Source organism: Phoca vitulina, unplaced genomic scaffold, assembly GCF_004348235.1.
Source record: "Phoca vitulina isolate PV1807 unplaced genomic scaffold, GSC_HSeal_1.0 scaffold75, whole genome shotgun sequence".
NCBI classification, from domain to species: domain Eukaryota; kingdom Metazoa; phylum Chordata; class Mammalia; order Carnivora; family Phocidae; genus Phoca; species Phoca vitulina.
Window position 1 is genome coordinate 4779386 of NW_022589778.1, and position 15632 is coordinate 4795017.

Sequence of the window (15632 nt, forward strand, 5' to 3'; positions counted from 1 at the left end):
ATGGTCCACTCAGCCACAAACCGAGAAATTGCCAGTAGGTTCCCAAATGGAAAACACAACCACAGAAGGAAATCGTCTTCATAGTCTACTCAAAGACAAGCCAATCTGAAAAGTGAGAGTAAGTACTCCACATGCCAAGAGATTTAGACTTAGACCAAGAATCTGACTTCAAGTACACTAGAACTACCACATCATTTATGTTTTGTTTATAAATAGTTTATACATAATGAAAACGCCAAAAAATCTAAAACCGTTGCTAACAGATAATTGTAATGCTTGACTCTTAGGGGCTGAAGTTTGTTACATCACATAGATTATTTCCTTGGGGAACATTTAAAATAGTATCTAAACTATTTGAGTTCCTTTGGCTTTCATCTTCCACAAAGTAGATGCTGGGAATATGGCTGGGCATCCAGAGAAAGTTGATCGGCAAGGCTACTAGAATAACTGGAGGCTAATGTATCGTGTTGTTTCTTTCAAAGTGAATAAGATAAATTATTTTCTAGGTATTTTCTTAGAAGCATTTTATCATTACAGACACTATTTGACTACTGATAATTTGAGAGTCGCATGAAAACAATATCTGCTACAATTCAGAAAAAAGTAGCACTACGTTGTGAACAAGGACAATACTCATTTTGCTGTGTTTAGAATAATGTAGCAGTGCCTATAACACGTAAACAGCGGCCGGCTTTGTTCTGCTGGATTTAGATTAACCTTTACAAGCAATGCAGAATTAGATTATGAAAATAAATTGAAAATGGCATCTCCTTAGACTCACTTTGTACTCTGCATTTTCTTATGCTTTTATGTGACTGTCAAATATTAGTTCAGGGCTCCATTTGTATTTGTGGCATTTTTTTTTTTTTCTGAAAAGATAAGCACCAGTCTTCAGAGAAAGCTTCTGACTATTGGATATAGAAAACAACTCTTTCCTGAATGGTTAATGTTTCAAATATGAGCACAGATACCAGATGGCAAAAGGGGAAAAAAGAATTCAAGTTGTTTCATTGTTCAGTGATAAAGATTTTTCCATCTGCTGATTCAATACTAACTTGGTTTACATTCACTTAGAGCCAATACAATTAAAACTCCATTTGAAGTGAAATGTTTCAGAAAAATAAAACTAGAAACCTGAGAAATACTTCTACAGGTCACACCCATCCATCAAATAGCTAAGCTTTCATATGTATACAAATGTGAGTGCATGCCAAAACAAAGGTATCAAATACATTTTGAAAAATTCTGAAGTCACATGCATTTAAGTAATTCTAATGCAGACTATATGTGATTGAAATGTAAGTGGACATCTGCTAGAATTTAGAGTCTTGGTGAAATAAAATGTATCTGAAGTAATAATATACTGGGCTATTCAACACAAAGGATGAAATGGGAGACTACTGATGGGTGAACAATATGGCAGCAGTTAATAAGGAAACAAGTTTGAATGGTTAATTCACTGAGACCAAAGAGCAGGTGAAGGAGAGAAATCGCACAGCAAGCACTAGCTGCAGCATCTTAAAAGATAGCAGAAGTCTTACAGACTAAAATAGAGTAAAAAAAAAGAGAGAGAGAGAGGAGTGCTTAGAAACAACTAGAATTCATGAGAGCAAGCCTCAAGTAAGAATCATGAACAATAGGACAGTTATAGGTTCCCTCCTAGCAAGCTGGTCCCTTTTTCCATAATCCTTTGATAGAAGGAAGTCTTACTCAAAACATAATATTCATAATATTAAGAAATAGTTTTCCAGGGTAACCTTCCCTTTTATTCAGAAAACACTGTTAAACTGGGCATCTCTTTGGTGCATAGAAGCTCCTCAAGGAAGAGGGCTATGACTCACCTCTGTATCCCTCCTGCCTAGCACTTAGCATATGATAGATGTTCTACAAATACTTGATAATCTTAACAGAATCCATCCACGAATTCCACCTTCTAGGCTGATATTGCTTTGTTATTGTGCATTCCCTTCAATCACAGTAAGCTTATGGAGATTAAAAAAAATAAATAAAATGTTTCTTTCTTTACCCCTTTCTTTTTGTGAACCACTTACAATAGTGTTGAACCTAAATTTACTCTTTAATAAACCATGACAAATATAATGAGAAAGAATACTTCCTCTGCCTGTACCATGTTTAGATCTGCTTCCTTCTTTGCCCCTTCACCAAGGTGTTTCCAATGAGAGGGGCACAACAAAACAAAACAAACAAAACAAAATAAAAAAACCAACCAACCAAACAGAGGGGTATGCAGACCAAAGGCTGGCAAAGTGACCCGTTGAAGTCCAGGAAGAAAATATTAGAATTTCTATTTTTATTTATTTTTCATCTCAGCCTTTTAAAACATCTGAATGCTGGGCAAGATTTATATGATGTATTAGCCCATTAATACAAGCATATAATTTATAAATAAATAAGCATATTTGATGTATAAAGAACTGAGGGCACAATCAAAAAAGTTTGGAGACCACTGGTAGAATAGTGAATCCTTACCATCAAATAAGAATGAAAGAAATACTTACAGAATTTAATATATGTTTTTGATACCTATATTTTTAAATTCCCACCTCAATAATTTTCTAAATATTAAACTATAATTGTGCGTTAAATAACCTGGTTTGAAGTACTACTTAGAGACAAAGCACTCAATCAATAAATAATTTGGGCCAAATACGTTTGCTGAATGAATTAATAAATGAATAAACATTCTGCAAAATTGGAAAATGTTGTGATAAACTGAGCTACCAGTCACTTGGTATTTTCCAAGTGTTTTCTTCTATTAGTTCTCGAAGAGCTCCTTGGAAAAAGAGATCGAAGTTCAACTTGTTATTTTGCAAATGCTGCAGACTACAGCACACTCTTTCAGATTCACAGCATAGATGAGTACACTACAGGATCTGGGAAATCCTGCAACCTAGAAACCTCTTTAACTTAGTTTATTCAGGGGCGCCTGGGTGGCTCAGTCATTAAGCGTCTGCCTTTGGCTCAGGTCATGATCTCAGGGTCCTGGGATGGAACTCTGGGTCGTGCCGGGCTCCCTGCTCAGCGGGAAGCCTGCTTCTCCCTCTCCCACTCGCCCTGCTTGTGTTCCCTTTCTCGTTGTCTCTCTGTGTGTCAAGTAAATAAAATCTTTAAAAAAACAAAACAAAACAAAACTTAGTTTATTCCAGCATTTCCCATTTCCGTAGTTTATTTGACTACAACATTTCTCCCTCACCCATAATATCTACTAGCTACCCACAGGGAATAGTGTTCCTCAGAATGCACATGGTGAAATCCTATTTTAATGGGATTCAACCTGAAAACTGGAGGCTGGATTGAATATGGAGTCATTCTTACTGGTTGTTAATCAAGCTAAAGGACAACTCAAGCCATTGTATATGCAAGTCTTTACCATGCAATATCATTACTAATGACTTGGATTGTGGATATAGAAAGGATGCCCATTAAACTTCCTACTGACATCTATAAGGATGAACTTCACAAGCATGTTATTTAGACAAATATGCTTTTATCTCAGATATTTAGATAATTTAAGGATACAGAGTCCACTTGTTCTGGAAAGTTAATAGTTTTTATAAAAAGGGGAGAGAGAAAGAGGAAGGGACCTAATTAAATATTTACTATGTATCAGCCTTTGTGCTAGAAAATGTAGCTCTTCTTTTTTGAAAATGTAGTGCTTTTTTAATGTTTACATTTCCTAACAAATGTATTGGCCAGATATTGTTTCCCCCTTTTACCAATGAGGAAGCAGAGAGTCAGAGAGGACTAGTAATTGACAGAGCCCAAGGTGACTATGCAGGTTATCATCCAAACAAGGACACATTTAAGAATGTTGCAGAATTATTCTGGGATGATTTTTTAGCCAACTTGTTCACTTCCAACACATCTTACAAAGACATGGGTTTGAACCCAGATCTCCCCAACCTATCTTCTTTCCATTACATCTTGTTGCTTGAGATAAGAAGGTAGTTTAAGTTATGAAAGGAATTCTTTCACAATGTATACATACATCAAATCATGTTGTATACTTTAAATATCTTACAATTTTATCTGTTAATTATAACTCTATAAAGCTGAAAAAAAATAATAGTTGGAAGACTGCTAGAGAAATCACCCAACAAGCACAAGAAAAAACTTATCCAGGATTGCTTTAAAAATATTTGAGCTGCATAGGGGTTCCTGGCTGGCTCAGTAGGTAGAGCATGCGACTCTTGATCTCAGGGCCGTGAATTTGAGCCCCATGTTGGGTGTGGAGCCTATTTTTAAAAATTAAAAATATATATATATAAGAGTATTTTAACTGCATAAATAGAAAAGGAAAACGGATGGTCAAAACGTCAAAAAATAATTCTACCTTCCACTAATGCAGAGTTGACTTTAAAAACTCCTATGTTGTTTGATGTTAAGCATATCCTAATAGCAACATAATGTAAAATGGCTGAGAATAATCCTTTATACTGGTTTAACATCACATAGAATCTTTTTAAAACACTACGTTGCCTTTTTATTTTACCACACATAAGGAAGATGTCAAGAAACTGGAAAAGATCCAAAAATCAACAACTAAAATGGCTTCAAGAGTTGTTACACAGAAGTCAAGAGATTTTTTTTAAAACATAAATGAGATAGAGCTATTTAGAGTGGAAAGTCCAAGAGATAACTTAAAATTGCCTTCAAGTGAATTAAAAGCTGCTGAAAAGTCTTCATCTCCAAGAGGATAAAACAAGAGGGATGGGATTTAATCACAAACCGTGAGATTTAGCTTGTGGAATTGTGTCCTTGTGGTCGACTATGAATTTCCACAAGTTACAAAAGAGCCTCTTTCAGTGTTTGACATGAAAGAAGCAGTCACCTGCGATGCCTTATTTGACCACTGTGTTTCTTAAAAGTAGACAGAAACAATGATCACACCTGATGTCATACAAGTCCTGTGATTCCTTGCTGTGATTTTCCTGACACTAACATTTATGTCTGATGTAAATCATCGATCATTCAACATTTCCCCACTGACTACAGTGTAAATTCTAACTCCTTATGATGTCATGAAAATGTTTACTCATACCTCTGCCTACTCTTTCGGCAGAAAAACTTGCCACTCCCTGAACACACCTTGTGCTTCTCTCACACTACCCAGAAAACCACAAGGAGCACTCCAAAACCACAGTGTTCTAACACAGCTCCTTAGCTTACACAAAAGTTATTTCCTCTGAACAGGATATGCTTCTTTTCTCCCAACCATCCCATCCTCCCACCCTGCCAAGCCCTCAATCCATCCTATAAATCACTCTCATTCTTGAAGGTAAAACCCAAATGCCTTTTCTCTGCTACTTTAAGAGGTGATAAAATCCCCCTTGTCTGCATCCAATCCCAACAGACAAATTCACTTTCTTCTTTCTGTGCTTTCAAAGAACATTTTTCCCACATTTATTATGGCACATATCACGCTATTCTTAAAAGTTCATTTTCCAGGCATCCTGAGTAGACGGTGCACTCACTGGTGGCAGCAGGGTGGGAAAGAAAGGGAACAAGACATAGTTTGGCCTAGTTATTTTTGCTTCGCAGCTACCTAGCATATAGTAGTTGCCAAAATTTTTTGTTAAATCAATGAAGCCATTAATTACCTGCTACATGCCACGAAATATTCAAATTGTTGCTGTGGAAACCATATCTGGGGACTTCTATCGGTCTTTAAATTCAATCAATTTAGACTTGTTTTCCAAGTTTCTTCTGAAAGCATTTTTACCTTCAAACAATAGAATCAATAATATATGTTTAAATGCTCTGGAGCAAACATATGTGTCTGATCTACTCTGTCAAAACCACCAAAATATCCAGGACTCCAGGGGTAAAAGTAGTGAAGAGTAGATCTGTATAAAAAGGTGGTTAAAAAGTATAAATTTTCTCATCAAATCTGTTCCAGAAAAAGCTTCTGGGAGACACACAGGCATCCAGATCCCAGTTCAGCTTTACTTGTATATGAATAAGGACAGCAGGGTTTTCCATGAGGAGAAATAGTGCATAAGAATATTTTATTATTAATACAGACATAAAGCAATATCAGACATCTTTAATACAACTAGTCTCTTGTTGCCATTTGTAAGATGTTTGCTCTTTGATGTAAAGTTAATTTATTTCTCTACATTTGCAACATTTGTTACAGCATTTACATTCTGAAGAAAATGAATAAATATGTCAAGTGCAAGGATGCATATTTTAAATGTAGTGTTTACCTCCACAAGACAATATACTTTCAAAATATTTCCTTGTAATTTAAACATTTTAACCTCTAATTGGGTCCATTTTAGACAAAATTATCCTTAATTGGACATTTCAAAAAAACAAGGAGGAATTACATATTTATTCATTTTAATGCTTTGACTTCTTCTGACTCAATGTAAGTCGTCTTTTTTTAAAACCGAAGAGGTACTAGCTTAGGGTAATCAAATTTTTTGTCCTGTACAGCTAAACTGACTTCATTTTCTTTTTTTTTTTCTTCCAAGTTTTTACTTAAATTCCAGTTAGTTAACATACAGTGTAATATTAGTTTTAGGGGTATAATTTAGGCATCACTTATATACAACACCCAGTGCTCATCACACTGACTTCATTTTCTAATAATTTAAGAAACTAGAACTCAGTTCTCTAATATTAGTGCCTCAAAATCTCCAACCTTTCCCTTTTTATGGCCACCTTCAACATTCAAACTGGCCCAAATTCCTCCTGTATTTATTTTTTTTTTAAGATTTATTTATTTATTTGAGAGAGAGAGAGCATGGGGGGGAGGGACAGAGGGAGAGAGAGGGAGAGAGAATCTTAAGCAGACACTGCGCTGAGCGTGGAGTCTGGAATCCGATGCGGGGTTCAATCTCACAGCCCTGAGATCATGACCTGAGCCAAAACCAAGAGTCAGAGGCTTAACCATCTGTGCCACCCAGGTGCCCCAAATTCCTCCTGTATTTAAAAACAAGCAGACAGAGAAATAGGTCATATTCTCGCTATTTCCCTAGTTCTCTTTGCACTTTTACAGACAACCTTCTCACTCCCTTTACTTCCTTCCATCGGTACTTTTCTCTGGAAAACTTCTTAACATAACTAAAAGGACTTCAATGATCTGACCCCTGCTTCTCTCTTTCCCTTCTCCCACCTCCTACCACCGTTAGCCCCTGGTGCTTCTATCACCCTGAACTACTTCAATTCCACCAATGTGCCACACTTTTTCTTGCCACCCCAAATTTTAACATTCTGTTCCTTCTTCCTGGAATGCTTTTCTTCACTCACTCCTTTCTTCCTCCTCATTTTATCTTAATTTTAGATAAAAACGTGGGTTGAACACTATAACGTAGCTGTTTTGTTACATTTAACTGTATTTGTATCTTTGTGTCTTAATATTTGAAGGAAGTTCAGATTTTAGATTGATTTACATTGTATCTATAATAGGTGGTATTTTGTTTTTAAAAAGAATGAATTTTGAAATTCATTTGGAAGTAAACAAGAAGAAAATTGAAAAAATAATTCAAACAAAGAGACAGTGAGAGAAGTATAAACCTTCAAGAAAGCAGCAATGACCAAAATAGTATGACGCTACCACAAGAAAATATGGTTAGTGTAACAGAATGACTAGCTCAGCAGGATCCACCCCAAAAATAACATCAATCTATGATAAAGAAATCTCCAAAAAGTAAGGTGACAAGGAATATTTACTTAAATATTGAGGGAATAAGTGTGAAATATCCACATACTGAACCAAGCTCCAGATGAGTTTAACAAGTGAAATATAAACACTGAACATAAAAATTATCAGGAATCAAACTTAATGTTTATCAAATCTTTAGAAAAATAATTTTTAGTTTTCAGGCTATAGAAACCATCACAAAGGAAAGACTGACAACATAATGAACTAAAATTAAAGGAATTACATTTGATTGAAAAAATATACTTACATCAAATATGGTTATCAATACTTTATAGGGAGTGTATTCAAATATAAGTGAAATATAAAGCATTAAGACTTCAAGAAATACATGAGCAAAACTACATCTAAAACTGCTGCAATGCACCAATATTAAACTAACTTGTGGGAATATATACATTCTTATTTGTAAAAGAGAATACTGAATTAAAGAAACAATGAAAAACAAAATTTTTGGCTAAAGATGTTAATGAGAACACATAAAGCTGGCAAGATTGTTGCTAAATTTATTTTCCAATTGATATTGCTGTGTAACAAATTATGCCCAAATTTAGCAACATAAATCATTTTATTTTACTCACAGATTAGGGTCTGTGACTTTGGAAAGGGCTCAACAGGGATAGCTTGCCACTGCTCCACCATAACTGAGGACTCTGTAAAGAAGACATAGGGCCGGAGATGACGCCATAATTGGGGACTAAAATCATCTGAACTCTTGTTCATGCAAGTCTGGCATTTGTCTTGGAGATTGGAAATCTAGGACTACCTTCCAGACTATCTATTATATGTGGCCTTCCAGGTGGCTTGGCATGTGTGCTGTGACACAGTGGTCTTAAATATCCAGATTTCTTATGTGACAGGTCATGGTGCCAATCATGAGTATTCCAGAACACAAAGTGGAAGCTGCATTGCCTTTCTTTACCTACCTCAGGAATCATACAGTGTTACTTCGGCTGCATTCTATTGGTTACAAGCAAGTCACAAGCCCACCTAGATTCAAGGAGTTGGGGGAGAGGCACCATGGCCAAGGTCATATTGGAAAAGATCATGTAGGATGGAGAATTCCTTACAGCCATCTTTAGAAAATGCAATCAGCTCTGTCAACACACTCATACATGGCTAACAGCATTGTAAATTTTTACAGTCATTCTGGAAAGCAACAACTCCTTTCATTTTAACTCAGTAATCTTACTCCAGGAACTTTATAGTAAGGAAAAGAAATTAAGAAAAGCAAAACATTATCATTAAATGCTGATAATCTGTGTTAGAAAAAAAATCACAGAAACTATTAAAATAACTAAAACTGGCAAATGGTTTGGCAATTCTGATGGAAAATAGTCCTCACAAAGACTACACAAAAATATGGACATTATATGATGTGACAATGAATAAAGTAAAAAATGAAACATGGAACAGAATAGAACCATTAGCAGAAACCATTTTTAAAGAATAATTGACTATGCACTAGTACATTGTACTTTGATGGGTTAGAATCTCCAGATCTCTTAGGTCAGACTGTCCATGTTTCTACCCATCCATACAAGGCTGAAGCCAAAGGTAAGTCTTCTTAGTATCCTGGGGAGATTCTTTTTTTTTTTTTTTTTAGTGGCAAGACTGCACAAGTCTGCATTCAGTAAGATCTACAGACTTATCCTTAGCAAGGACAGTTGAATTAATGCATTAACATAAGTGAGATTGAGGCCCAAGTGAAAATAAACCTGGACATTTGCATCTAGGAATCTATCTGTATGAAAGGTTCCTACTATTCATATGCCTCCAAAATAGGATTTTCTCTACTTATTGCCACATCTTCAAGTTTGGGGAATAGCTCACAACTTGCCCAGAAAAACTCTCTCTCTCTGGACATGTTCTGGCCAGATTCAAGATTCAACTCAACTAACCATTTAGCTGGAGGTGAGTCCAGGCCAGATTTATTCTATCTTTCTTACAGTGTTATCTCACCTTTGAGTGCTGCCTTATTGGAACTATATTAGATACTGTTTTATTATATAATAATCTGCATCCCATAGCTTGTACTTGGTGATTTTATTCTGCTGTATTTTCTAGTCCTATTTCCTTCTATCCAGATGTCTTTTTTTTCCATGTCAGTATATACGATGCCTTATACTTCTTTTGTATCCCTTCTCTATGCCATACATTTCTGTGCTGAAGACACAGCCGGTGTGTAATCACTAACCCATCATTAAAACATTTAGTTTTATGTCACCAAGATTAGCTATATTCAGCACATATCTCTCTCTTAAGGTTACTGTGTTTACTAGTACCAGGTCCCAATGACTCCCCAGTCATACTGAGGTATATACAAGTCAAGGAAAAACTAAAAGAATGGGCACATTATAGCAGAAAGATCCCAGAATGATACAGCAAATGTGTGAAAGCCCTCACCAATGCTAGGAAGAAATACATATTTGATGACAAGGAAACAAGATTCAAGAAAACATTAGCCACTATAGTGTGTAAATTGTTATTTAAGTATTAAGCAGCAGTCAGTGTCTGGCATAAACTCCCACCTCTTAACCTCACTAAATAGGACCCCAAGTAGATAGGCATAATCCTTAAAAGGTAACCATAAGAGATGCAGATTGAGTATCTGTGCCCATGCTCTGCTTTAGAAAAAAAAATTTTAAGATTTTATTTATTTATTTTGGAGAGAGATAGAGAGCATGAGTCGGGGGGAAGGGCAGAGGGAAAGAGAGAATCCCAAGCAGACTCCACACTGAGTGCAGAGCCCAACACGGGGCTCGATCCCAGGACCCTGAGATCCTGACCTGAGACAAAATTGAGAGTCGGTTGCTGAACCGACTGAGCCACCCAGGTGTCCCTCAGCTTTAGAATTTGACTCCAATTTTCAGCTGAGACTTATGAATCTACCCTAGCTATGTGAGTCAGAATTATACTGTGAAATGTTAGTAGATGAGTTTCTCCTGCATTCTTTCTTTTTTTTCTTTTTTCTTTTCTTTTATTGTGGTTAAAAATCTCAACATGAGATCTACTCCCTTAACAATCCCCTTCACTATTAATACAATGTTGTATAGCAGATCTCTAGAGTTTATGGATCTCCCTTAACTGAAACTTCATGCATGAGGATTAGAAATTCCCCATTTCTCCCTTCCTCCCTCCCCTGACGACCAACATTCCATTCTTTGCTTCTATGAGTTTCACTATCTTAGATGCCTCATATATGTGAAATCATGAAGTGTGTCTTTCTATAACTAGCTTATTCCATCCATACTGACACATACTGCAGAATTTTTTTCTTTTTTAAGGATGAATAATACCTCATTATATGTATACACTACATTTCCCTTATCCATTCATTTGCTGAAGGACATTTAGGTTGTTTCCACATCTTGGCTATTGTGAATAGTGCTGCAATGAACATGGGAGTACTAATATTGCTTCAAAATCCTGATTTCAAGTCCTTTGGATAAATACCCAGAAGTGGGATTGCTGGATCATACTGTAGTTCTATTTTTAATTTTTGAGGAAATGCCACACTGTTTTGCATAGTGGCTGTACCAATTTACATTCCCACCAACAGTGCACAAGTGTTCCAACTTCTCCTCATGCTTGTCAATACTTGTTGTCTTTTTGTTTTTATAATAGCCATCCTGACAGGTCTGAGGTGATATCTCATTGTAGTTTTAATTTGCATTTCCCTGATGGTTAATGATGTTGAGAGATTTTCACATAATGTTGATCATTTGTACATATTCTTTGGGGAAATGTCTATTCAAATCCTTAGCCCATTTTTTAATTGAGTTACAGTTTTGGTTTGGGGGTTTGTTTTGTTTGCTACTGAGTGATAGAAGTTCCTTATACATTTTGGATACTAACGCCTTATCAGATATACGGTTTGCAAATATTTTCTCCCACTTCATAGGTTGGCTTTTCACTCTGTTAATTGTTTCTTTTGTTGTATGGAAGTTTTTTATTTTTATTTAGTCCCACTTGTTTATTTTTGTTTTTGTTGCCTGTGTCTTTCGGTGTGATTTCCAAGAAACTGTCAAGAAGCTTTTCCTGTATGTTTTCTTCTAGGAGTTGTACAGTTTCAGGCCTTACATACCTGCACTTTTCCTTTAATGATGACTCTCCCATTTAAACCACAAGACTGGAGTCCCCACTGTCCATGGAGGGTATGTCATAAAGGAGCATAAAAGAAGAGAGAACAAGGATGGCAAATTCTAGACTTTTACACCTACCAGATATCAGATAGAAAATTCAAGGATGAATTCTTATAGATCCAAATTGTGGAGGAAATTATCTTCTGTTTACCCACACTAAATAAAAGCCCCATAAAAAATCCCAGGAGTTTGAGAGGGTAGGGATGTAACAGTTGGGTAGAAATGCTAAGGAGGAATGGGGAAGGCTTAGAAAGAAGAGCGATATGAGGACACACTGCTGTGAGATTCATGCAGGAGATTTTGCCCCATGTCCCCAACCCTCAGTGAGCTCCGAGGCATAAGAGAATTATAGTAACCCCCCACCCCCACACCGGCGAAGGGTTTTGAGATTCATGATAGAAGGTACTTAAGCCTGGTTTTCTATCTGGTTGCCCTGAAAGCTGGAAAGTACTACAGAGAGTGTCCATGACACCCTGGCTTTGAAGTTGTGCGGAGAAGCCGTATGAAGTGCTCTGCCGGATGGACAGTTCAACAGGACATTGGAAGCAGCCAAACATTTTCCCACGTCACCCAGAGTCAAGTGGATATAGCTCTCAATGAAAGTGGACCAACAGGCTAAGAAAACACCACAGAAATAGCAAGAGTTTGGATGCTACATTAATTTCCTAAAGCTGACGTAACAATGTTTTACAACCCTGGTGGCTTAAGACAACAGAAATTTACTCTTTCAAATTTCTGGAGACTTGAAATCCAAGATCAAGGTGTCACAGGGCTATTGAAGGCTCCAGGGAAGAATCACTTCCATGCCTTTCTCTCAGCTTCTGGTGTCGTCAGCAATCCCCAGCAGTCCTTGGCTTGCAGCTGCATTACTCCAATCTTCACCTGCATTGACACAGCCTTCTCCTCTCCTGTCTTCACATCGTCTGAGACACCAATCATATTGAATCGGGGGTCGATCCTACTTCTGTATGACCCATCCTAACTAACTACAGCTGCACCTTATTTCTAAATAAGATCACACCCTGGCATACTAGGGGTTAGAACTTCAACATACCTTTTTTGGAAAACATCCTTTAACCCATAACAGATGTTCCAGAAGATTCCACTGAAAAGGTATGGCCAGGTCCGAGGACCAGTTGAATTGCAGTGTCTTCTTACATACTCACTTAGAAGAAAAATGACCCTGAACCAGATCTCTTTCTTAACTCCCATGCTCCAAAGTCCTTAGAACTTAGATCAATTCTTGGAAAAGGAGAGAAGTTAGAGAGGAAAATCCCAAATTAAATGAATTTAAAACAGAGATGCCTGGGTTTATCTTAAATAGATTAAGACTTTTATTGTTGCAATCAGGCAATATGAGGACTCCAAAGACAAAACTAAATGGAGGTAATAAAAAATATATGTCAGGGGCGCCTGGGTGGCTCAGTCGTTAAGCATCTGCCTTCGGCTCAGGTCATGATCTCAGGGTCCTGAGATCAAGCCCCGCATCCAGCTCCCTCCATCCGGCTCCGTGCTCCGCGGGAAGCCTGCTTCTCCCTCTCCCACTCCCCCTGCTTGTGTTCCTGCTCTCGCTATCTCTCTGTGTCAAATAAATAAATAGAATCTTTAAAATATATATATATATATATATATATATATATATGTCATATTTCTGGCACACCTGAAAATAGACATCATAACAGTTATAAATCTATCTATTCTGTAATAATCCTTGATGGAGGAGAGCTGTTAGTCTTCTTTAACTGAACTTTATAAAGGCCACAAAGGGATTAATTAAGAGTAGCTAATGTAATGAAAACTACATACAATTTACTTAAACTACAAATAACAAGGTAGTTCTTATATTATTTTTAATCTCATTTCATTAAAGAATTTACGGCCTTCAATGCCTAATGTGACTAAGAAAATTTCTCCTCTGCTCCTTTGCTTTCATTGTTCAGTTTCTGCTTCATCAGTTTTCTCAGTATCCCCCAAAGTTCCCTTTCCTTTTTTTAAGATTTTATTTATATATGTATTTATTTATTTATTTAGAGAGCGCACAAGTGAGGGGAGGGGCAAAGGGAGAGGGAAAGAATGGCCAGCAGACTGCCGGCTGAGCACGGAGCCCATTGCGGGGCTCCATCCCAGGACCCTGAGATCATGACCTGAGCCAAAATCAAGAGTCGGCCGCTTAACCAACTGAACCACCCAGGCGGCCCCAAAGTTCACTTTCAACAACGATACACACCATCAAAAATCTACTTTGAAAATGGTATATTTTTAATTTTTATTAAGGAGAAGTATTCTTATCAAACTTCACACACAAATATTTGTCTTGTGTTCCAAAAAATGCTTGCAACAAGCTCCTATGAATGCACCAGCGGCATAACTCTGCTCAGCATGCACTGATCTATTCTTCCAGCTGAGCAGCCCATAGTATAGGGGTTAGATGTGACTTTATATACCAGTGTTCTTCATCTGAATGTCAGCTCTGTCACTCACTAGCTGTGTGACCTTGGACACAGTTTTTAACATTTCTCTGCCTCTGTTTCCTTATCCATGAAATTGTGTCTAGCCCATAATGTCGTTGTGTGAATTAATTAGATGTGTTAATACATATAAAGTCCTTTAAGTCAGAATCAATTTAGATAGTAAGCACTCAGTGCTTATTATTATTAAACATATAAAGAGTTCTTTCAAGTCAATAAGAAAAAGGCAATCTAAAATGGGTCAAAGATTAGAGTAGGCAAATCACAAAAGAGGAAATGCAAATGATCAGTAAACAATGAAAATATAGGACCTCAACTGGTAAACAGGGAAATGCAAATTAAAAGAAGATACTATTTTGCCTATTGGATGACAGTATAAGAGTTTAATAACAATCAGTATTAATGAAAACCTAGAGAAACTGGCGCTCTCATTTATTATTGGTGAAAGTGTGCATTTTGATAATATTTGGAAATTAAAAGAGTAATATTACGTTTTCTAATATGCATACTCCCTGAATGAGTATTTTCATTTCTGGGATCCTAACCAACAGGGGAAAAAAAGAAAGAAAAAGAAAAATCAGCAATGTCTAATACTCTCAAACTCTTAACCAAAATACTCTCAAAGACTTACCCAAAAATACATCTAAAAGGTTGCTAATAGTGCTTGCTTCAGCAGCACATATACTAAAATTGGAACAATACAGAGAAGATTAGCATGGTCCCTGTGCAAGGATGACACGCAAATTTGTGAAGCGTTCCATATTTAAATAAGTAAATAAATAGGGGCGCCTGGGTGGCTCAGTCAGTTAACCGTCTGCCTTTGGCTCAAGTCATGATCTCAGGGTCCTGGGATCAAGCCCCACCCTGCTCAGCAGGGAGTCTGCCTGTCCCTCTCCCTCTGACCCTCTCCCCCAGCTCATGCTCTGTCTCTCTCTCTCAAATAAATAAATAAAATCTTAAAAAAAAAAAAAACTAGGGGAGCCTGGGTGGCTCAGTCGTAGGGCGTCTGCTTTCGGCTCAGGTCATGATCCCAGGGTCCTGGGATCGGGCCGGCATCAGGCTCCCTGCTCAGCCAGAAGCCTGCTTCTCCCTCTCCCACTCCCCCTGCTTGTGTTCCCTCTCTTACTGTCTCTCTCTCTGTCAAATAAATAAATAAAATCTTAAAAAAAAAAAAAGCTAAATAAATAAATAAAAGGTTGCTAATAACATCCTCCATAAACAATTAGAATGTCTATATATAGGAAAACAGTTGCCCAAATCATGATATACTAATACTGTGAAACACTAATCAGCTATTAAAAGAACAACATAGGGGCGCCTGAGTGGCTC

The 15632-nt window shown here is 37.0% G+C and overlaps 1 non-coding gene across 1 annotated transcript; it reads left to right on the forward strand.

Annotated features, from left to right (window-relative positions):
* The first annotated feature begins 14963 nt into the window (after nt 1–14963).
* LOC116625268 lies at nt 14964–15070 on the forward strand. Its single transcript, XR_004298045.1, has one exon. It is a non-coding gene; the product is annotated as a U6 spliceosomal RNA (small nuclear RNA).
* Nucleotides 15071–15632: the final 562 nt, after the last annotated feature.